General features: G+C 38.2%; 1 pseudogene; it reads left to right on the top strand.

Moving 5' to 3' along the window:
- Positions 1 to 16,153, top strand: part of LOC101433580 (protein CUSTOS pseudogene) — a 29,305-nt pseudogene extending 13,152 nt beyond the window's left edge.
- The last annotated feature ends 8,150 nt before the right edge of the window (positions 16,154 to 24,303 follow it).

Below are 24,303 nucleotides of genomic sequence, written 5' to 3' on the forward strand. Positions count from 1 at the left end.
GAATACTGACTGGTTCCTCTATTCTGGAACTTGCTATTGTTAATCGTTTATTTGTTTAATAATTGACTGGATTATTTTAGTGAAATCAATTTTACCCCCACAGAGTTCAGATTCTGATGTTGCCTCACAGAGGTGCAACTTTGGGTAGGCCCACAATCACCCTGGAATGACTGTGGGTTTGGAGGAGTGTCTTGCCTCTATTTTTCTGACCACACCAAGCAGCTAAACTCCACTAATTGATGGTTTATTGCTTTGATGTTTTCTGCAGTGCCCTGGGGGCATAAATTGCTTCACAGAGTATTCAAATAAAATTTGGTTTCTTTGAAGGGATAATTCTCCAGGTCCATGTGTGAGATTTGTGTGTGAACTTTTCTTTTTTTAGCAGAAAAGTTGCAAGTTTACAGAAAAATCATGCAGAATAAACAGTTTCCTTTTATCCCCCCCACACATGCACTTTTCCCTATTATTAATAATTTGTATTAGTGGGGTACCTGTTTTAAACTGATGTAACAAGAACAACCAGCAAGATGGTGGCAGAGTAAGGAGCTCTTAGCACCAGCTTCCCCTACAGGGAAGTTAATGAACACCCAGAGCTATCTGGACCTACCTGAAGCACCTGTTTGGGGGCTTCAGGAGGCCAGAAGAGCATCCTGCAACATCCTTGAAGGAATGGAAGGAGGAGACTGCCCATATGCAGAGAAGACTCGTAAGTGGAGCACTCCACGCCACGGAAGCCAGTGACCATCCTCCACTGGAGGCATAAGCCTTCCTGGGAGCTGTTCTGTGACTGGAACTGAAAGCTCCATTTCCCAAAAACGGGGGAGGAAGAGATAGTTAGGTACCAACTTAAGCTACTGATGAGTAAATTCAGTGGGCTAAAGTACAATCTTAAGAACAGTTAAAGTTTGAGCCTGTCCAAGTCAGAAAGAGACTGGTAGCTGCCATCTTAACTCTGCTCCTGGCATGAGGGGAAGCAGGGTGCACTGAAAATCATGATGCTGGTAGGGACCAGCTTCTTTCTATCCAGATAAGATTGCAGCTCTAGCCCTAAACCCAACCCCACCTCTGGCAGGGAGGAAGGTGGTGGGACCCATACCAGACTCTGAGAAATTACTGGCCAAGCCATGGAGGCTGGTGATTATCCAACTTTGGCAGCAAAAGCTGCTGCAGGAGCAAATCTGTGGCTGCAGTTGGAAGCTCCATTTCCCAAAAACAGGGGAGGAGGAGATGGTTGGCCACCGATTTTGGTTACTAATTAGTACACTCAGCTGGCTAGGGTATAACCCTAGGAAAGGCTAAAGTTTAAAACAGTTAAAGTCATAAAGAGGCTTGTAGCTGCCATTTTGACTCCACCCCCAGCATGATGGGAAGCTCAGCTGACCAAAAATCACAGTGACAGTAGGAACCAGTTTCTTTCTCCCAGGTTGGTCTGTAGCCTTAGGCTAGGCTTCAGCCCCAACTCTGGCAGGGAGGAGTCTGGCAGGCCCTGCACCAGCCTATCCAGGTAACTGCAGGTACCTTTGGCTGACACAGACTGAATAATCAGAAGTCTACTGGGACAACTGCAGTCATCTTGGACCCGCACTGCATAGTTAGCTGCCCACACCTGAAACTCCATCCCCAGCCCAGGCAGGAGAGAAAGGAACATGAAGTTTCATCAGTCTCTCTGAGCAACTACAGTACAGGCCTGCAAGACTTGGATTATTCCGCACAGCTGTGACCCTGTCCTTACCCCTGGCAAAGGAGAAAGTTGGGAGAAGCTTCATTAGTCCCTGGGACAATGAGGGCAGCTTGAGTCTCCACAGCTTACAGCACCAACTACATCCTTGGCACATACTGCACAACCAGCAAGGGCAGGAAGCCTCAAACTAAAAAGAAAACTGCACCCTGAATAAATATGCTAGTAAGCCAGAAGGCAAGATACCAACAAAAATTTATAGTCCATACCAAGAAAGAGGAAGATATGTCCCAGTTAAAGGAACAAGTAAACCTCCAGATGACATAAAGGAGTTGAGACAACTAATCACAGATGTTCAAACAAATCTCCTTAATAAATTCAATGAGGTGGCTAAAGAGATTAAGGATATTAAGAAGACATTGGATGAGCACAAAGAATTTGAAAGCATACATAGAAAAATAGCAGATCTTATGGGAATGAAAGGTGCAAAAAATGAAATTTAAAAAAACATTGGAATCATATACTAGCAGATTTGAGGAGGTAGAAGTGTGAATTGGTGAGCTTGAAGAAATGGCCTCTGAATGTGAACATACAAAAAAAATACCAAAACAAAACAGATGAAGAAAAGAATGGAAAAAATTGAACAAGTTCTCAGGGAACTAAATGACAGCAAAAGACATGTAAATATATATGTCATGAGTGTCCTGGAAGGAGAAGAGAAGGAAAAAGGGGCAGAAGGAATATCTGAAGAAATAATGGTAGAAAATTTCCCAACCCTATTGAAGGACATGATATCCATGTCCAAGAAGCACAACACACTCCCATCTGAAAAAATCCAAATAGAGCCACTCCGAGACACATATTCATCAGAATGTCAAATGCCAAAGACAGAGAATTCTGAGAACAGCAAGAGAAAAGCGATGTATAGCATAGAAAGCATACCCAATAAAATTAAATGCTGATTTCTCACCAGAAGCCATGGAGGCAAGGAGATGGTGGTCTATTTTTAAGATACTATCAGAGAAAAACTTCCAGCCAAGAATCTTATATCTGGCAAGATTGTCTTTCAAAAATGAGGGTGAGATTAGAATATTCACAGATAAACAGAAACTGAGAGAAATTTTAACCAAGACCCAGATTTCCAGGAAATACTAGAGAGTGTGCTAGAGCCTGAAGTGAAAATACAGGAGAGAGGCTTGGAAAAGAGTCTAGAAATGAAGATTATATCAATAAAAGTAATTAAGTCCAAAGAGTGGTGGAAATAAAATATGACAGATAAACCTCAAATAGTCAGGAATAAACTTAACCAATGAAGTAGAGCATTTGTATTCAGAAAACTGCAACTCAGTGTTAAAAGAAATTTAAAAAGTCCTAAATAAGTGGAAGGGCATTCCATGCTCATGAATTGGAAGACTAAATATCATTAAGATGTCAGTTCTACTCAAATTGATATACAGATTTAATGCAATCCCTATAAAAATCCCACCATCATTTTTTTTAATTGAAAACATGATTATTAAATTTATTTGGGAGGGTAAGGGGTCCTGTAGAGCCAGAAACATCTTAAAAAGGAAAAGCAAACTCTCATCTCCAGACATTAAATCATATTACCTAGCCATAGTGGTAAAAACAGCATTATACTGGCATAGAGACAGACACATAGACCAATGGAACCAAATAAATGGTTCAGAAACAGACCCTCACATGTATGGTCAAGTGATTTTTGACTAGCCTGTCAAACCCACACAACTCAGGCAGAAAAGTCCATTCAACAAATGGTGCTGAAAGAACTGGATAAGCATACCCAAAAGAAGAAAAGAGGACCCTTATCTTGCACCTTATCCAAAAATTAACTCAAAATGGATAAAAAACCTGAAAATAAAGGCAAGAACCATAAAGCTTCTTGAAGAAATTATAGGAAAATATCTTCAAGACTTTCTGGTAGGTGGTAAATTCTTAAAGTGGATAAGAGGAGGACTGAGATGGACTACTGATGTTTAATGTATGTAGAAGTTTTAATTAGCTTTACTGTAAAAATGTGGAAATATATAGAGTGGATGGTAACAAATAGTGAGTAATAGCTAGTTTATAAATGGGATGTGGCTGAAAATGGTAGTCTAGGTATGTAAATGCCAATTGACAGAATGCTAGAGAATTATCTAGGAACTGAATAGCACAGTAAACCAAGAGATGGATGAGAATTGTGGTTGATGGTACAGATGCAAGAGTGTCCTTTGTTAACTAGAGCAAATGTACATCACTACTGTAGGGTGTTGGGAATGTGGAGAAGCATGGGAAAAATACAACTGGAGTGACCTACGGCCTGTGGTTAGTGGTAATAATATAACATTCTTGCATCTATACCAAAGATGTACTGTGTTAATAACAGGGCTGTATGGAAAATGTGTGCCAAATGTACATTATGGATGTGGTAACATTCAGATGATATTATCTTTTTTTTTTTTTTTTAAAGATTTATATTTTATTTTATTTAATTCCCCTCCCCTCCCCCGGTTGTCTGTTTTCTGTGTCTTTTTGCTGCGTCTTGTTTCTTTGTCCGCTTCTGTTGTCGTCAGCGGCACGGGAAGTGTAGGCGGCGCCATTCCTGGGCAGGCTGCTCCCTCCTTCGCGCTGGGCGGCTCTCCTTATGGGTGCACTCCTTGCGCGTGGGACTCCCCTACGCGGGGGACACCCCTGTGCGGCACGGCACTCCTTGCGCGCATCAGCACTGCTCATGGGCCAGCTGCACACGGGTCAAGGAGGCCCGGGGCTTGAACCGCGGACCTCCCATGTGGTAGACGGACGCCCTAACCACTGGGCCAAAGTCCGTTTCCTGATATTATCTTATCTGTAACAAATATTCCACCACAGTGTGGTGTGTTGTTAGAGGGTGTTGTTTGGGAATTCTTCACATGTGCATGATTGTTTTATAAGTTTCCAACTTCTGTCATAAAAAATATATTTAAAAATAATGATAGGGATTGGGGGAAAAACAGACCAAATATAAGATAAGGACTATAATTAGTAGTAATATTTTGACAATATTCTTTCATAACTTGTAATGAATGTCTCCCAACAATGCAAGGTGTTGGTGGAGGTTTGATGTATGAGACCCCTGTATGATGTTATGTATGTTTGCTTTGTAAGTTTCCAACTTTTATTATACACTTATTGTTTATGTATGTTCATATATAAATGATGTAAAGATAATAATAGAGTGGGTTGGGGGATAATACTTTGGTTATTAGTAATATTTTGACAATGCTCTTTAATCATTAGTTAAAAATATTTAAGAACAATGCAAGGTATTGGTAGTGGGGTGAGTTGTGAGAATCCTCTATGATGTTATATATATTTGTTTTTTAAGTTCACAATTATTACCACACACTTATTGTTTATGTATGCTTATGTATGAGTGATATAGTTTGATGAATTTTTAAAAATTTATTGTGGTAAATTATGTACAAAATAAATTTGCCATTTCAACCTTAAAAAAGATGTAACAATATTTTTATAATTGTTCAATAGTTTTCATTAGAGTTGACTGTTTGTGTTGTACTGTCATATATTTGGTTTTTTAAAAATTTTTTATTCTAGTTAAATATACAATCTGAAATTTCCCCTTTTAAGCACCTTCTAATATATGGTTCAATGGAGTTAATTACATTTACAATATTATCCTACCATCACCATCACCCATTACCATCACCCATTTCCATCATCCCAAACAGAAACTCTGTACCAGTTAAACATTAACTCCCCTACTCCTTTACTGGACCCTGGTAACCTGTATCCTAGATTCTGACACTATGAATTTGCTATTTCTAATTACTTCATAGCAGTGAAATCATGCAATATTTGTCATTTAGTATCTGGATTATTTCATTCAACATGATGTCTTCAAGGTATATCCATGTTGTTGCATGTATCAGAACTTCATTCCCTTTTATGGCTGAATAATATTCCATTATATGTATATACCATATCTTGCTTATCCTTTCATCTATTAATAGACACATGGATTTCTTCCATCTTCTGGAAATTGTGAATCATGCTGCTATGAACATTGATGTTCAAATACCTGTTTGAGTCCCTACTTTCAATCCTCTTGGGTATATATCTAGAAATGGATTTTTGGGTTATATGGTAATTCTCTACTTAACTTCCTGAGGAACTGTCAAACTGTTTTGCTTAGTGGCTATACCATTTTACATTCCCACCAGCAATGAGTGGGTGTTCCTATTTCCTCCATATCTTCTCTAGCACTTTCTGTCTTCCACTTTTAATTGTAGTCATTCTAATGGGTGTGAAAAAGTATCTCATTGTTGTTTTGATTTGCATTACCCTAATGGCTAATGATATTGAGCATCTCTTCATATGCTTTTTGGCCATTTGTATATCTTTGGAGAAATGTCTATTCAAGTCTTGCCCATTTTAAAACGGAGTTGTCTTTTTGTTGTTAAATGGTAGTTTCTTTATATATCCTGGAAATTAAAATCTTATCAGATATGTAGTTTCCAAATATTTTCTCCCACTCTGTAGGTATCCCTTATCCTTCTATATAAATTTGATAATTGACTATTTGTAGATTCAATGGGACTACGTAGAATCTGCAAATAGCTTTGGGTAGAATTGACATCTTAATAATATTTAGTCTTCTAATTCATGAACATTTAATGTCTTGCCACTTATTGGTGTCTTCCTCGATTTCTTTTAGCAAAGTTTTGTTGATTTCCATGTATAAGCCCTTTACAGCTGTAGCAGTTTGATATTATTGATGAGTTCCAAAAAGAAATGTTGGATTATGTTGTAAACTGATCTTTTCCTTCAGGTGTATTAAATTATATTGTATTCATAGGTTTACTTTGTTATGCAATCATGTAAACCTCTTGTGCCAGTAAGGCATTGAGTGCCCACCCTTTGGTGGGTGGGGACTGAGATAAAAAGCATGGCAAAGGACAGAGTTAGGGGTTCTTAATATTGGAGTTCTGATGTTGGAATTTGATGCTGAAGCTGGAGCCCTGGGAAGCAAGGAACCCTGAACCCAGAGAGAAGCAAGGAAGGGAGGAACTTAGGAAGGCTGAACCCTGGCAGACGTCGCAGCCATCTTGCTCTAGCACATGAAAATAGACTTTGGTGAGGGAAGTAACTTATGCTTCATGACCTGGTATCTGTAAGCTCCTAACCCAAATAAATACCCTTTATAAAAACAAACTAATTTCTAGTATTTTGCATCAGCACTCCTTTGGCTGACTAATACAACAGCTTTGGTTAAATTTGTTCTTAGATATTTGACTCTTTCAGTTGTTGTTGTAAATATAATTTTTAAAAATTTCCTCTTCAGATTGTTCATTACAGCACATGGAAACATTGCTGATTTTTGCATGTTAATCTTGTACCTTGTCAGCCACTTTGCTGAATTTCTTTATTAACTCTGATAGTTTTGTTGTGGAGTTTTCAAGATTTTGTATATATAGGATTATATCATCTGCAAATAGGGTAAGTTTTACTTCTTCCTTTTCCTATATAGATACTTATTTTCCTTTTTCTTGCCTAATTGCTTTGGTTAGAACTTCCAGTACAATGTTCAATAACAGTGGTGACAGAGGGCATAATTGCCTTGTTCCTGATCTCAGAGGGAAAGCCCTTACTCTTTAAGCATGGAGTATAATGTTTGCCATGGGTTTCATATATGCCCTTTGTCATGCTTTGAAAGTTTCTTTCTATTCCTAGTTTTCTGAGTGTTTTTATCAAGAAGGGGTGCTGGATTTTGCCAAATGCCCTTTCTGTGTCTATTAAGATGATCAAGTGGTTTGTTCCCTTTGTTCTATTCATGTGTGGGTATTACATTAATTGATTTTCTTATGTTGAACTAACTTTGTATACCTGGGACAAATCCTATTTTGTCATGATGCATAATTCTTTTAATATGCTGTTGGGTTTATTTTGATGATATTTTATTGAGGATATTTGCTTCTATCTTCATAAGGGATCTTGGTCTGTAATTTTCTTGTGTTGTATTTATCTGGCTTTGGTATGAGGGTGATGTTGGCCTAATAGAATTAATTATTAAGTGTTCCCTCCTCTTCAATATTTTGGAAGAGTTTGAGAAGGATTGGTGATGATTCATCTTGGAATGTTTGATAAAAGTCACCAATGAAGAAGTTATCTGTTACTGGGCTTTTCTTTGTCGGGAGCTTTTTCCATTACTGATTCAACCTCTTTAGTTGTTATTGGTCTGTGGAGATCTTCTATTTCTTCTTCAGTCAGTGGCAGTAGATTTTGTGTTTCCAGGAACCTGTCCATTTTATCTAGGTTATCTAATTCATTGGCATACAGTTTTTCACAAAATCCTTTTTAAAAATTACTTTTATTTCTGTGCATTTGGTAATAATATCCTCCTTTTAATTTGTGATTTTAACTGTTTTTGCCTTCATTATTTTTTCTTGTGTCAGTCGAGCTAAAGGTTTGTCAATTTTACTGAACTTTTCAAAGAACCAACTTTTGGTTTTGTTGAGTCTCCTTTTTTATGCTTTATGTCATTTATCTCTCCTCTAATCTTTGTTATTTCCTTCCTTCTGCTTTCTTTGGTTTAGTTTGCTCTTTTTCTAGATCCTCCAATTGTAACATTAGGCCTCTGATTTGATATCTTTTTATTTTTTAATGTAAGCATTTAGTGTTATAAAGTTCCATCTCAGCACAGCCATGGTGGTATTCCACACGTTTTGGTATTTTGTGTTTTTGTTTTCATTTACTTCAGGATATATCCTAGTTTCCCTGGTAATTTTTTTAAAAATTAGTGCTCTTTAAGAGTGTGTTTAGGGAAGCGGACTTGGCTCAATGGATAGGGCACCCGCCTTCCACCTAGGAGGTCTGCAGTTCAAACCCCGGGCCCCCTTGACCCATGTGAAGCTGGCCCATGCACAGTGCTGATGCACGCAAGGAGTGCCCTGCCATGCAGGGGTGTCCCTACGTAGGGGAGCCCCACACGTAAGGAGTGCGCCCCATAAGGAGAGCCACCCAGCGCGAAAGAAAGTGCAGCCTGCCCAAGAATGGCACTGCACACGCAGAGAGCTGACACAACAACTAGATGACACAACAAAAAAAGAAACACAGATTCCCGGTGCCGCTGATAAGGATAGAAATGGTCACAGAAGAACACACAGCAAATGGACACAGAGAGCAGACAACCGGGGGGGCGGGGAGGAGGGGAGAGAAATAAATAAAAAATAAATCTTAAAAAAAAAAGAATGTGTTTAATTTCTACATTTTTGTGAAATTTCCAGTCTCTCTCTGTTATTGATTTTTAGCCTCATTTCATTGTGGCTACAGAAGACACATTATATGGCTTCAATATTTTTATATTTATTGAGACTTGTTTTGTGACTTCACATATGGTCTATCCTGGAGAATCACCCATGTGCACTAGAGGTGACTGTGTATACTGTTGCTGTTGGGAGCAGTGTTCTATATATGCCTGTTAGGTCTATAGTATTATTCAAGTCTTCAGTTTCTTTACTGATCTTTTGTAGATGTTCCATCCAATATTAAAAGTGGTGTATTGAAATCTCCTACTATTAATGTAGAATTGTCTTTTTCTACCTTCTAATCTGTCAATATTTGTTTCATTTATTTTGGGGCTTTTCTCTTAGGTGCATGCGTAATTATACTTGTTCTTTCTTCCTGTTGAATTGTCACCTTTTATCAGTACATAGTGATCTTCTTTGTCCCTCATAGCAGATTTTGACTCGAAGTCCAATTTATCTGATAATAGTATAGCCTCCCCAGCTCTTTTTTGGTTACTATTTGTATGGGATTTTTCCCCCTATCTTTTTGTTTTCAACCTATTTGTGTCTTTGAATTTAAGTTGACACTTGTAAACAGCATTTAGTTAGGTCATGCTTTTAAAAAAATCCTCTCTGCCAATCTCTGCAATTTGACTGGAGAGGTTAATCATTTACATTTATAGTAACTACTGATACATGTTTGAGATTTATTTTGACTTCAGGGGGGCACTTCTAAGCTGTCTCTTTTCCTGGTTCTCTCTGGCAACTAGCCAGCTGACAACTTAGCCTATTTCTCCAATGAATCTACCAGTATCTTCCCAATTGCCTGTCATCATAGTTTCCACTGTTTGACAGTGCCCTTTGGCCTTACCTTGTTCACACACTATTGCAAATGCAGTCAGCATCTTTAGGAAGAGATTCAGAGCTCTCTGTTTTATAGCTTGCTTATTCCCTCAAGCAAAATTACTGAGCCAGAGCTCTAGAACTGGAAGTGGAGAAAATAATATACTTCTTTCTGAGTGACATCATCACTTCAAATGCTGAGACTTCAGTGGGTTGGACCAGCAGCCTGGTGTCCTCTTGGCTTGGGACTATCATCTCATAGGGCCTCAGTATCCTAAGCATTCCATGCCCATGCTAGAGCTTCCATTCCAGGAGAGGGAGCTGGGTGGATGAAGGGAGCCTTCACCTCTCAACTGCACCTGCTTCGGACTTCATCTCAACAATAGAGAACTGGGGTTAAGATGAGAAATGCTAACTTAGGGCTCCTCCCAGGAAGAAAGCCCTCAGTCCAGATGTTGGAGGGGGTGGGAGCCCCATGATCTTGGCTGCAGCAGTCTGCAGTAGAGTGTCTTGCTGAGCTGGAAGGGGATGGGGGTGGGGAGGAAGGGAAGAACCTTGGTTTGAAAACCACAGATTTTCCCACTTGATATATTTCCATATCATTAAAGATTTCTTTGTTTTTCAAATTGCTTTTTCTGGGAAGCAGACTTGGCCCAATGGATAGGGTGTCCATCTACCACATGGGAGGTCCACGGTTCAAACCCTGGGCCTCCTTGACCCATGTGGAGCTGGCCCATGTGCAGTGCTGATGCGCGCAAGGAGTGCTGTGCCACACCGGGGTGTCCCCCGTATAGGGGAGCCCCACGCGCAAGGAGTGGCCCCGTAAGGAGAGCTGCCCAGCGTGAAAGAAAGTGCAGCCTGCCCAGGAATGGTGCCTCACACACGGCCAGCTGACACAACAAGATGACGCAACAAAAAGAAACACAGATTAATCACTGCTGACAACAACAGAAGCTGGCAAAAAGAACACACAGCAAATGGACACAGAGAACAGTCAACTGGAGCTGGGGGTGGGGGCGGGGGGAGAGAAATAAATTTTAAAAATTGCTTTTTCTCTCTGACTAGAAAAATAATACATAATATGTGTGTATAGAGTGCATGTGATGTGCTTAAATACATTTATGTACTGATTATATTTCAGATTTAAAAATATGTATTATAATGGAAATGATATTGTATGATACATACTATTAAGTGAACAGCGTTTTTAACTAAGCAATATATCTTGAACAAGTCAGTTTATATAGAGCTATTTTTAAATGGGTGCATGGTGATCCATTATTCATCAACTAATCTCATCAATAGATTATCACTTAGCAACTAACCATTAATGGGTGGACATTTTAATTATTAACAACTTTTCTTTCTTATAAAGAATGCAAAATGAATAATTGATCAAATATCTTTGGGCATTTATGACACAGCATTTTAGTTGCAGTAATTCTTAGGAGTTTCTTGTTTACTTTCTGGAATATTTTATTTTATTTAATGTTTTACAATTTCCATGTCTCATAGAAAATAAACCAACCACATTTTTCATTAAATAATTTCCTTTAACTCATCCAAATATATCTTATGTTAGATTGATTTTAGAAATACAGTTAATAAACATCTCATTTTCTACAAATCCTGGTGAAAAATTTCAACCTTTAGTCAAATGTCATAGATTACAGCTAAGATTCAAACCAAGCTTTCCTTAGATGAGAGGTGGTTGGTCCAGACCCTCTAGCAAGTGTGAAGTACAGTGTGCTGAAGCAAGACAGAGGCAAAGGTTTACTGTTAGGGGCAACAAAAGAGCTTCATAGCAACAGATGCAGCTTGGTATGGTGTTGTACGCCCTGCTGACAGTCAAATCGTTGCTTGCTGACTCCTCACAAACTATTTTTAAGTATATATGGAGAGATAGGGGCAGGGGCAAGAAAAAATTGGTCCTGTTAGAAGGGACCATTTCTGATGTGAGAGACTTGAACCCAAAGAGAAATTCCTGGACGATATGAATGAAGGTTTTCTAAGCATAAGCCATTTCCACCTAGAGAATGCCTGGAATCATATTGCCAGGAATAGCTAAATGACACAAGGAAGCTTAATGCAGTTTGTTATCTGTAGATTGCTCTACATGTTTGCCGAATGATTTCTTTAAATCATTAAACCAATATGACATTGCATCAGGGTATTTGATCAAGAATCATAGCTATCTCTGTGTTTTTTATGAGAAAATTGAGACTCCTTTCTCTTTTCATAAGGTCCTGAAGTCCTTGGGGGTCACCTTCAGTGCTATAGGTGATCAATTAGAGCAAAAACATTGTTTAAAGTTCATTGTTTTAGCATAATGCAGTATACCTTTCTTAGGCAAACACAGTAGTCTTTATTACATCAGTAATGTATACTTTGTTGACTTTCAAATAAAGCCACAAAACAAAGAATTTAACTAGAAATACATTGTTTTATTGAAGATTTATGTAAAATGATACGTATTTACTCCTAAACATAATGAGATGCATACTTAAAGCATCCATATACAGGCATAAGATGGAAATAATGAAAGATGGCTTATTAACTGGTAACATTTTCTGAAAGATACTGATATGCCAATATATGCTAATCAAAGCTCTTTAATAGATCGTTTTCCTAAAGTATGATGCTGTAAAAGAGAAAAGCTAGTGAAAACATCTACTCTGTCCTGGTTAAAAAAAAAAAAGTTTCTTCCCCCAGTAAAAGTTGAGACACTTTAGGTTTTAGGACCCTCTTGGCTCCTAAAAGCCTAAGTGCTGTTTGAAAAATGGCCCTTTCAGCTTTTAGCCAGCAGCCAAAGCTTAAATCCGCAAGAGAGATGCCTAACGACTGGTGCTTTAAATGGCAGCCTGCCATTTCGGATACTTGTAGCTTTTGAAAGAAGAAAAAAGTAGTAAGCCATTTAAATCACCCCCCTTGGAACAGGATATAAATTAAAGAAAAAAATAAGTAGGGTGAGCAAAAAATCCTAATTCCTATTTTAACACTTTTGACATTTGTTAGAGATGGAATCTATAATCACAGCACCAGAGTAGCAGCTCAAATAGAACTATTTTTTTTAAACCAGCTTCTGTTGAGATGAAGAAATATGAATACCATTTTCTCACTTATATCTGTACATACTGAGAGCCAGGAAACTACTAAGGAATGGTAGCTCAAATGGCATAATGTGTAAATTTTGGGAAAAATATTTAATCCAGAATCCCCAGTTTTTGTGCCTTATTTGTGCTGCATATATATCTGGTCCTTTGCTAATATGTTCACTTATGTCCAGGCATCCAAAAAAGACTCCTAAAAGTGAGCACATTTATGACCTGATCAATGTTCAAGAAGGGAGAAACATAAATTTCATTTAAAATTCTAATCTTGGAAATCTAAGTATATGATTGCCAAGGTCACATAATAAAATGTCATTATGGAACCTGTGGATGAAAGATATTCCACACACCCTTGATAAACACATTATAAGCATTTCAAATGTATCTATTGCTAAGGATGTCAGCATCCAACATGTATTTATTGAGCCACCTAAGAGCCTATGTTTAGGCACTGGTGATAGAAGACGGAACAAAACCAGACACTTTCTTGATTTCTGAAAAGTTTAGTTGTAGCAAGGAGGGTTCTTTTGAGATATGTCTGATTCAGTGTCTGGGGCAGAGAAAAGTACAAAGTGAACCTGGAGCATTTTGTTGTATCAGAAAGGAAGAAAGTACACCAAAAAGTGATGGGACTACATCTAGAGGACTTAGGAACTGGCTTGAAAAGGCAAATAGAGGGCAATTTGAGCATTCAAAAATTAATTATAATGTATTTTATCAGTGAATAATAAAACAATGTGTGAGTGGAAAAGGATACTTAAGAGAGAGGGGATGGAGGATCTTTTTCAGAAAAATGCTAGCTTATAAATGTGAAAGGAATGACAGAATTTTAAAAAAAATCACTATTGTGCAAGGATTGTCAATGAATAGTAAAACTATTGGGTAAAAGTTTGTGGGGAAACAGAAGATTAACAGTCTCAAGGTGTTATACACAGATTACATATAAAAGAAAGAAAGGGAAAATGTACCTTTACACTGGATAAATCTTGCAGACATCATATTAAAGAAGAGATCAAATGTATCCTGACCAATGATGGGATAAACTCACATTATGTCTAAGCAATGGAAAGTACACATCGTCATTGTTGTGGTATTCTTTCAAAACAATGTTTAACCTAATGTAATCATGAAGAAAGAATTGGAACAATTCAGATCATGAAACATTCTACATCTGCAAGACAACTGGCTAGATTCTTACTAAATACCTATGTTGTTAAAGGAAATGAAAAAGAAACCAAAATTAAAGTGTTTTATTTGATTGGATTCTGGATACCAAACACATACAAGCACTCAACACAGCTAAGGAGAAGATTTTGAGAAAAATTGAGGAAATCTGAATGTGGACTTAAATTTGAAAATGTGTAGTTTTACATTTATTGAACATGATAATCATATTGTGGTTAAAAGGCGATTTCCCTTGTTCTTAGGAAATACTAAGGCATTTAGAGTGAATTATTATGTTTGTAATTTACTTTAAAATAGTTCAGAAAAAAGTTGAAATTTATATTATATACAGACATATTTGAGTGAGAGATAAAGCAAAAGTAGCAAAATATTGAAAATTGGTGAATCTCGATAAGGAATGCTCATTATATTATTCTTTCAACACTTTGTAGGTTTGAAATTTTTTAAAATCAAATTAAACATTAGGGAAATAAAAAGAGTGTAAGTCTAATGGCACCTCAAACAAAGCCAGTCCTTCCCCTGCCAATGAATATGTAAATAGGTTTGGATCATAATGTGAATAGGATTGATCCTTCTTCCTTGCCCCAATCCACCATTTTAGAATTTTGGTCTTTTAAATGCACTGTAAGAATTTACAAAGCTCAGCAAAAATAGAATCACTCAACTAAAAGTAATAGTTGAGACATATGTTCTACTCTCTCAACTAAACGCAAATGGTTTTAAAAAATGTGTGATATCTGGTAATTCTGTACTTTCCTCTTCTGGCTCTCAGAGATGGATTTGTCGATTTATCTGTCCACACAACCAAGAGCAGCGTGGACCAGAGCACCGTGCAAGGCAGCAGGGACATACAAATGAACAAGACGGCCCCGAGTCCAGCTTTCCAGGAGTGTTACAGCGACGTCACCTTGAGAACCAAATTAAAAATAGTGTAACGCTCGACTAGGTGGCCCAACATGTATGGATTTTTAAAAATAAATCACACTTTCATAAATTGTATGACAATATTTTGTATCTGAAGACTCAGACTACTAAGGCTGTCTATATCAGGAAAAGCATTCTTTTGAAGATAGCAGTGCCAGCATTTGTTGTCTGCTAAAATGAAAAAGTGGCTTGGGATTGACCATGTTGGGATGGTTATTTCAATCTGTCAATAAGTTCATGGAAAATCTTTGTGGCGGGAGCAGGTGTAGCTCAGTGGTTGAGCCCCTGCAAAGACAAGGTGGGTTCAATCCCAGTACCTCCGGAAAAAAAAAATTAAACAACAAAACAAAACAAAAACAAAAAGCCTTTGCGGCGCGGAGGGCGATTGCTAGAGCAGCAGCCATGGAGACGCGGGGCGGGGGCGCGTTGCCTCCACGCGGCGATGCCCCCCCGGGGCTTGGAGCAGCGACCCAGGGGCCGGACATGCCAAAAGCCGGTTCTGCAAATAACCAGTTGCCAACCACCCAACCAAGTATCAGGTACAAGGTGAATGAGCACGAGCAAGATGAGAACAAGCTTCAGAGCACCCCGGAATTCTAAGACCACGTAGCCAAGAAGCTGGAACCCTGCTGGCGAGCTCCATTACCACCTCGGAAGCAGAGAAGAAACCAACAAGGGTTCAGAAAGCTCTCAGCCAACGATGGCTTCTGCCTCTTCTTCACTCCATCCCTGAAGGCCCTGAGCAGGAAGCTTCTCCCCAGCCCTGCTGAAGGCGACTGCCCTCCAGCTCCAGCAGAGAGCTTAGTGACCAGTGGCAGTGGTGCCAGGAGGCAGCTGTGTCAGCTTCCGACACTCTCCAGGAGTCAGCCATCCACAAGGTGATTAAAGAAGAAAAGAAGGAGAAAACGAAGCAGAAAAAAAAAAAAGCCAAGGAGGCCAGTGCCGCCCCAGCCCCAGCCACCACCACCACAGGCGACAGTCCAGGAGCAGGAAAAGGAGGCAGCCAAGCTCAATGGGGAACACACATCCCTTGGGATCAAAAAAAGAGAAAAGGCAGAAAGGCAAAGGCCAGTGAAACTTCTCCTTTCCTGTGAGCAAAGAGTGCAGCAGCTGTGCCTGTAACCTGATCCTAGCCTGTGGGCACAGGGCCCAACCAGCTCCAAGGATGAGGTGCTCACTGGGGACAGGACATTTCCAAACACCTCCCTCCCTCTCTGAGTTCGGGGACTTGGCTGGCAAATCCAGACTGTCCAAGAGACTCTCCTCATAATTGGGGTTTGCCCACGGGTCAGGCGAATGGAATTGTTGGGTGAGAAGCCTAGGCAAGCCCTGCCCCTCTCTGCTCCCACTGAGTGTAGGGCAGACCTATGGTACTAGAACATTCTGTAATCTTGGAAGAAGATGCCTTCCAGTTATTCAAGACTAATAGCCAAGTGGAAAATCTTGCACCTCCTGGGTACTATCTGAGGTGAGCAAGTAAAGGAAACCCTTTTTCCTCCCCCATCATCTCCTCCCCAATATGAGAACAGTCCTTGGAAAATGAAGGAAGGTGTCTCTGAGGTGCCAAAGCCCAGAAAGAGTTTGTACTTCTCCCCCTCCCGTCACATAGACTTGATATAACACTGTCTAAAAAAAGGAAGACAGTGAGATCTGCTGTCCCCCTCTAGCTTTCCAGAATTTTCATTCTCTGTATTGGTGAATATACCATTCACAATCATGTCAGAGCCAACCAGTTTGTCAAAAATAAATTGTGGATCCCAAAACTTAAGAATGTGCTTTGGGTTCTGCCTTCCTGTCAAAAAAAAAAATCTCTGTACTCTCTGATCAGGAGGCACCATCTGTAAGTAAAGAGTATCTTCTTGAAGAAAGAATCTGCTTACTCAGATATGGAAGCCAGGTTTGTCTAAAAGTTTCAGCTCAATGCCTTGCCCTTAAAATGATAGGGATATTTCTCAACTAAATGAATAGAATGTAGGTTTTGAGAGTCTTCTCAATCAATTCTGTAATTGTGACATCTGTCACATATTAGATAGTTTTATAACAAATCTAGTGGGCTAGATTGGTGTACAATTCATTAATTCAATAAAAAATTTAAGCACCTATGAAAAGTTAACATTGTGCTAGACACTTGGAATACAAAACTAAATAAGACTAATTCCCCATGCTGAAAGAAATTACTGCCTGATGAGATGAAGGGAAGGAGAAAACAAAATAAGTGTAAAAGGGCAATATATTCAGGACACTACTGTAAAGTAAATCACAAAATAAAAATGTAAGAGGAGAGAGCATTATCAATGGAAGGAGCAGTGTGAGAAGAGGCATATTTGGGGACTGTCTGTAGTATATATAACTTGAATGGGGCATAGGGAATTATGTAAATGATGTTGGAGGTATTGACAGGAGCTGAACTGTGAAGGGTCTTAAGAAAACATACTGTGTCTGAACATTAGATTATGGGAGTGATGGAAAATTCTAATATTTTAAGTGTAGAAACAGAATCATTAGAGTTGCATTTTGCCATTCTGGAAAATATCACTGAAGATGGGAATAAGTGGATAGATAAGAAAGATTTTGAGAACGTGGAATCTAGAGGACTCTGTGAAAGACCTATTGCCAGTGATGAGGATTCTGGAAAGACTCCCAGATTTGTGGCTTGGGTGTCTGATAGCCATTAATAGTGGGATTCAATGAGAGCTAGAATACTGGAGAAAAGCAGGTTGAAGACAAAATATTGTTTGCCATGTTAAATTGTAGGCACCACTGGGTTAGCCAATAGATAGTTAGTCAAGCAAGTCTTCAGTACTAGGGAGTACCTCACCTAAAGAGATATGGATTCACAGGTCATTAAAATATGGCTCTTAATAGTTGAAAGGGTGAAAATAGTAAAGATGACCTAAGGAGGGTACACTGAGCCAGAGAAGATGAATACTTGCCCTTAAAGAGTGGGTGAAGGATGAAGAGTCATCAGAGAAGACCTTGAATCACTGGACAAATGACTCACCCTCACGTCTCAGTGTGAATTCTATTGAGAATCTTGAACTGGCAGTAATGTTTTAGGGTCAAGAGTGTAGTTCAAAGTCAGACGGCAAGTAAAGGTGTTCCACAGCTGTACTGTTTTACAGCTACTTTTTATATTCTGGCAGCAGATGTATTATAAAGATCATTGGAATTAGCAAACCTGAGACTGAGTCCAATTCTTCCAGTTGCTGTACAAGCATGGGCATGTCATTTAACGTCTAAGTCCCAGTTTTTCACCTATAAAGTAGAGAATTGGGTGTTGTTTAATGCTTAGTATTCCTATTTCTTGAGGAGGTTGACAGTCAGATACTTTTGATAATCATTGGTAAACTGCAAAGTGCATTAGAAATGAATGAGTTAATTATTGGCACCATGGGAGTTTTAGAGTGTACCTTGGCCTGTACTATTGGACTGGAATGGCAACAGAGAGGGGAAAATTGGGGCCAAAGTGAGTGCTAGGACTTACTTATTCTTCAGATTTTTCTTTAAGTTAAGATACCTCTGGACGACTGCAAGGAAGGCATCCAGGAAAAATGCTAGTTAGTTCTTTACTTGGCTTCTAAATGATTGAGCTCACATATTTGCAAATAGGATTTTTATGAGATAAGCTTACCGGGCAATGTAAGATGTGTGACTGTAGTGGACACTGTCCATGTATCACACAGAAGCCCTCAGATCTTTTTTTTCTTTTACTGTTTCTGAATGCTCACTTTCCCCTACCCCAACTACTCCCCTCACATGTCTGTGTGCTTTGGGGTTTTGTAGCTCATCTGTCACTCTTTCCAGAGGACTGTCTTTGAGCTCCTAGGAATGCTTTGCCCACATGCCTCAGAGCCTAAAGTGCCTGGATTTTACCTTCTCCATCCTTGCCATTCCCACCCAGAAGACCAAAGCCAAAGACTATTGATCACCTTGAGAAAGGATAAACCCTGGGAGACATTGTACTCCAGAGTTCCCCTGCAGGATGAGGCTGGGGGTGAGAGTTGGCTTGAAGTTGGCCTTTGCTTGAAATTGGCTCTTGCTTGATTTCCTCCCATTTCCTGGCCTGCTTTCCCTCTCTGTTACTGGTTTCTCCTGAGCATTTTCCGTTATAAACTACTTGCACATACATCTTCACCTCAGGGTCTGCTTCTGGGGCACCTGCCTAAAATAGTGACATTTAACTTGAATAATTGAAGGTATTTCTCTCCACAATTATCCTTGTGGATAATCAAATAACAAACCATTTTGATTTAGGATTTAATTTGCATAAACAGTTTGGCTTTTAGTTTCCATAATTTCTATATATTGTGATGATATAAAGAAGCTCATGAATAAATTGGTAGATTTAGTAAAAAAGTCCCATATAATTATTCCCTTCTATCTCTCACAATTTTGAAAGACTGATCCAAACCATCATAATTATGTAACATTTTGATTTAAATTTATAACATTTATTCCCGTTTATTGAATGTATGCTGTAAGCGAGACATTGTTACAGTTGCTCTGCTTGTTTTACTTTAATCTTCTCAGCAAATCTTCCAGGTTGTTTTGATTATTCCCAATTTACAGATGGGGAAACTAAGGCTCCAGAGGTTAATTAACTTGTCTCAACACAGTAGAGAGCTGGGCTCTGAGTTTAAACTCAGGATTGATTCCTAAATTCATTGCAAAATGGAAAAATTGGCAAGTGATACTTAAATGCATTTTCTTCCATGCCATTTAGAGTTAAACAGAAACATGTTCTTTTTGATATAAAATTATTTATAATCCTATGAAAACTTTAAAAAATTTAAAGTATTAGATGATTCTCAAGAATAGACTTTTTCTTAATAATAGCTGGAAAAGGAGTGCTCTCCAGTAGTAATGAAGAAGTCCTTGATGAAAAGATTCCTGAACTGTGTGTCCACCTAAAAAGCAAAGCAAAACAAAACAAAACAAAACAGAAAAACAGTTCTTTAAAAAGTGATCATTTTGGTATTCTGGGCCATTATTCTGGAATATTAGATAAGTTCCCTTCTGACAATTGACTGATGAGATGGTCTAAAACTCTTAAGTCAAGAAAGACAGTCATTTGAGTGACTAGATTCTTTGTGTCTCCAGCTCTCTGTGAAATTAATTGAATAGAGCTTTACTTTTGGGAGTATTTTAACACTTGTTAGACACAGTGTTTTTATAGTTTTTAATCAGTTTCCTTATCATTCCTTGGACCCAGGAAAGGCTTTTGATAGCGTTAAATCAGGCAGAGAAAAGGTCATGAGACTTGCTCTGGGAGCTGCTTGAAAAGTCTCAAAGGAGATGTGGTCAACTCAGCTTTTGTGTGATGACAGATGGGTCATATATTTCTTTAAAAAGCTAGCCATTGGCTGTAGAGTCTAAATTATAGCAGTGAAAACTGTAGAAAGTTTACCAAGAGGAATGGTGTGTAACTTCACAGAACACATTGCAACTAAATAAAAAGTATTGTAGGAAATACTGAAAAAAATATCTGTGTGCCAATGGAGGATAAGACTAAAGCAAAGCAAAGCAAAGACAAAGACAAACTGGTCCTGTAAGAGTCTGGATTAGCCTCTTGCTTGGGATTCTAGTATATAAATGAAAGCGGCATGCCATCCAGTGTGCTGAGAGGCAAAGAATTAAGAACATCTGAGTTTCTGTGAGAGAAGAAACGCCTTCCCAATCTGACTCATTTCTATGGGAAGTAGCTGCACAAATGTTTTACCGTTCAATAAAAGATCCCAAGCATGTGCTTGTTTCTGTTGTTTTAAATGTGCTGGCTGAATACTGTACCTGAAATAGCTTTTGTAGACTGGTATTCTGATATGTATGAGTTTTAAATGGAAACAGTCTTGTGTTCCAGTGGGGTAACCATGTGGGTGTTTGTGAAAATGGGACATGAATGTGAGTCATTTAGAAAAATGATGCATCCAGGCTAGCCAGAGAAATAATAGGGTGGCGAGAAGGAGACACAGGAACCTATAGAAAAGAAATGTGGGTTAGAAAGCTGAAAAGGAGGGAGAAAGGAATGGAGGGATATGCCAAAAATATGTAGTCATACTTGTGAGTAAAATCTCCAATTTCAAGTTATATCCTTTTAGCTTGAAATTCCTCCTTCCCATCTCCTCATGAACTCACCAGACCTCTTTGTATTTATATATTGCTCCTAGTCATAACGCTTTGGTCCTTTTTAAAATTTCAACCTTTCCTCCTCCCTTATCCTCAAAATTCCACTTGAAATGGCTCAGTTCAAGGTAGATATTGCTCAGGGGTAGCATATCCAAGCTCATATGACAAATTTGAAATAATATTTATTTAAATAGACACTATTTCAATGAGACTTCTCTGGACATTGAAAAACACACACACACAAGTAGCTCTCCTCATTAAAATATATCTTCCTGTGTGTGCTGAGAATGTCAAATGGCCACTGCATTTTCCTCCAGGGAGTTTATAATCAAGCCCAGGACTCAGTTAGATGAAAAAAGAAGGTTTGTTTTTTTTTTGTAGTCTTAACAAAGTCATATTCTTTCTTCCACCAATCCGTGCCCTCTGTAAAAAATAAAATAAAAATTTTAAACCTGTTTATAAAAAAATGTTTCCACCTATTAGGCCATAATAAGGAACAGGAGTTTTATGTAGTAGGGAGGCAGATTAAGTCATATTTTCACTCCATCTTGCACATATGCAAAAGAAACTCAAAGAAGCACAGAATTCTTTTCTGATAATCATTTTTCCTTCAAATATTGTTTGTCAAACTCTTACAATATTCAATGCCTGACACTGTTGTAGATGTTAGAAACATGCCGTGGATGCAAGACATATCCTACCCTCAAAGAGTTTGTTAATATCATAGAAGGACATAAGAACTTGGGGCTCAATATGGAACTATGTTTTGTTTTGCATAAAATTCCGGTTGCAAATTCAAATGCCTACAGGGGCCAGACAGGCAGTATAAACATGTCAGTGTCAGCCTATGTAAAGCATCTGGGACTAGTGGGACCTGTGGTAAAACTGAAGACATTGAAATTTTTAAAATATATGTACTTTAACAGAGTGTTGACCACAAAACAACATCAGATTTGGCAGGTATAGCTTGCAACCATAAGTTTACCACTTCTGGCACAGATAAATTGAATACTTATGTGGTTATATGCATGCACTCAGGAGAAATAAGAAAAAGTAATTTAAAATAATGCTAGCAGCTTAGAGATTAACTAAGTGGCCTTTATCATGGAAGGTTATTGAGGAAAAACTATGAACCATGGTCTAAAATAGGGATGCATTTTACTGCATTGCGCACCTGGAGACTATAGGAAAAGGTCTATGGATTGAATGGCTTGTTCAAACTTGTATTTCTCTTATAAATACCTTTTTATTCCATAACTTTCTCCTAGCAATTTCTCATAAATTTATTTTGAGCCTGGGAAAACCAAAGAAGAGGAAATGGGAAGAAAGGATGGTAGGGCTGAGACCAGAGAGAGGGATCTTTGTCCTTTTTCCAACATGTAGATGCAGGCGCTGCTTCTGGGTTAGAACAGCTTCCACATTTAGAATCTTGCCAGTGTGGGTACCCCAATCAGCTGCGCATTGCCGTTGAGGTTAACCAATTCACTGAGTACCACTTCCTTATTCTTGATGATGAATCACATACATTTATTTCGGTGTCAGAGAAAAATTTCCTAAGAGCCTTTTGTGAGCATTAGGATGTCATTTATTTCAAGGAAAAGAAGGCTCCATTATTTATCTCTCTGAAGACATACTATTCTTTTTCACATTAATTGGCCACATTAGATTGATTTTTGAAAAATGATATCTTACTGAGGAAAAATTCTGATATCCTGGTACAATTATCTACTGAGTATTTATCTTTCTTGTAAAGATGCCAAAACTTCTTTAGTGAATAGTTTCAATGAAGGTTTTTAAGGTGTGTTTTAAAACAGCATTTCAAATGGGAGAAAAGAGTGGTTCTGTTGAGAATTTCAACATTTCTTTAAAAGAATTTCATGTTTTGGCAACTGCCCAAATACCAGAGATCTAAAATAAATTAGTAAAGAATTCTAGAAAATCAGATAGTGAGCCTGCCAAATAAGAACTGCAACATATGAGAGAGCCTCAGAGATGGAATTCTCCATCCAATGTTTGAATTTCTTTCATGACATCCCGATTGGTAATCCAGCTTCTGTTTGAAGGAATTCTGTTTGTAGGAATTCTTGAGGGAATTCACTATCTCTTCATGAAACTCATTCTATTTTTCTTGACTTCTCTAGTGATTTATAAATTCTTCCTTAAAGTGAAAAAATAACACCTTTCTATTTCTTCCCTTTACTATGGAACATACTACATTTGAATCCTCTTGTAATTAGACCTTTCCTCAAATATTTTTTGCCAGATCCTTACACTATCCAATGCCTAGCACTGTTTCAGGTGTTAGAAAACATGTAGTGGATATGAAGCACAGCCTACCCTCAAATAGTTTACAATAAAATAGAAAGGCATGCTACATATATATATATATATATATATATATATATATATATATATATATATATATATAAAGTCTTGCTTCCCTTTTTATTTCATTTTTCTAGTTCACTTTTAATATTGCTAGTGCAGAAGAGTAAGGTTGCTTTCTGTGGTCAGATGGTTGTTTTTTTCTAAATTCTATGAGGTGTCAAGATGAAGTATATGTATGTATATGTATATTGTATTTATCTATCAAAGTCATCCTTCTGGCCTAGGAGTTTGGGGAAGAAATACAATTACTTGTCATTATGATTGTGAATTCTATAGTCAAGGGAGGGAGAATGACACACTAAGAAGGGCCACTTCATGAAAGAGCACTTGAGGTCATATAACCACTTGGTGAACTACACAGTCAAGTTCTCGGATGGCGTTAATCTCAGAAGACTTCACGAAGGATGTGAGATATACTCAGAAGTTGGAAGAAGGTGAGGTATGTGGTCACAGGAAACTTTAGCTCAGATATATGATGTCAGGAGTCACTCTCAAAATAGTTGGCTTTCTTACTACCTGCTTAAGGAAGAAACTGATAAATAAAAAAGACAAACTTAAGCAAGGTCAAAATATATTCAGCTGTTAGTAGTAAAGTTTTGTCAGTCTACCACCTTTTTAGAATTATCAGGCATTTTGAAATGTAGTTGGTATTTTTATTCTGAATGTAATCCTGCATGGACTTTTCTCTTAGAGTGAAAAGAAATGTTCCTGTGTTATTTGATAACTTTTCCTAGTATGTAACAAATTCATGTACAGATTTTAGCCT

The sequence above is a fragment of the Dasypus novemcinctus genome, chromosome 13 (genome assembly GCF_030445035.2).
Source record: "Dasypus novemcinctus isolate mDasNov1 chromosome 13, mDasNov1.1.hap2, whole genome shotgun sequence".
In the NCBI taxonomy this organism is placed as follows: Eukaryota; Metazoa; Chordata; class Mammalia; order Cingulata; family Dasypodidae; genus Dasypus; species Dasypus novemcinctus.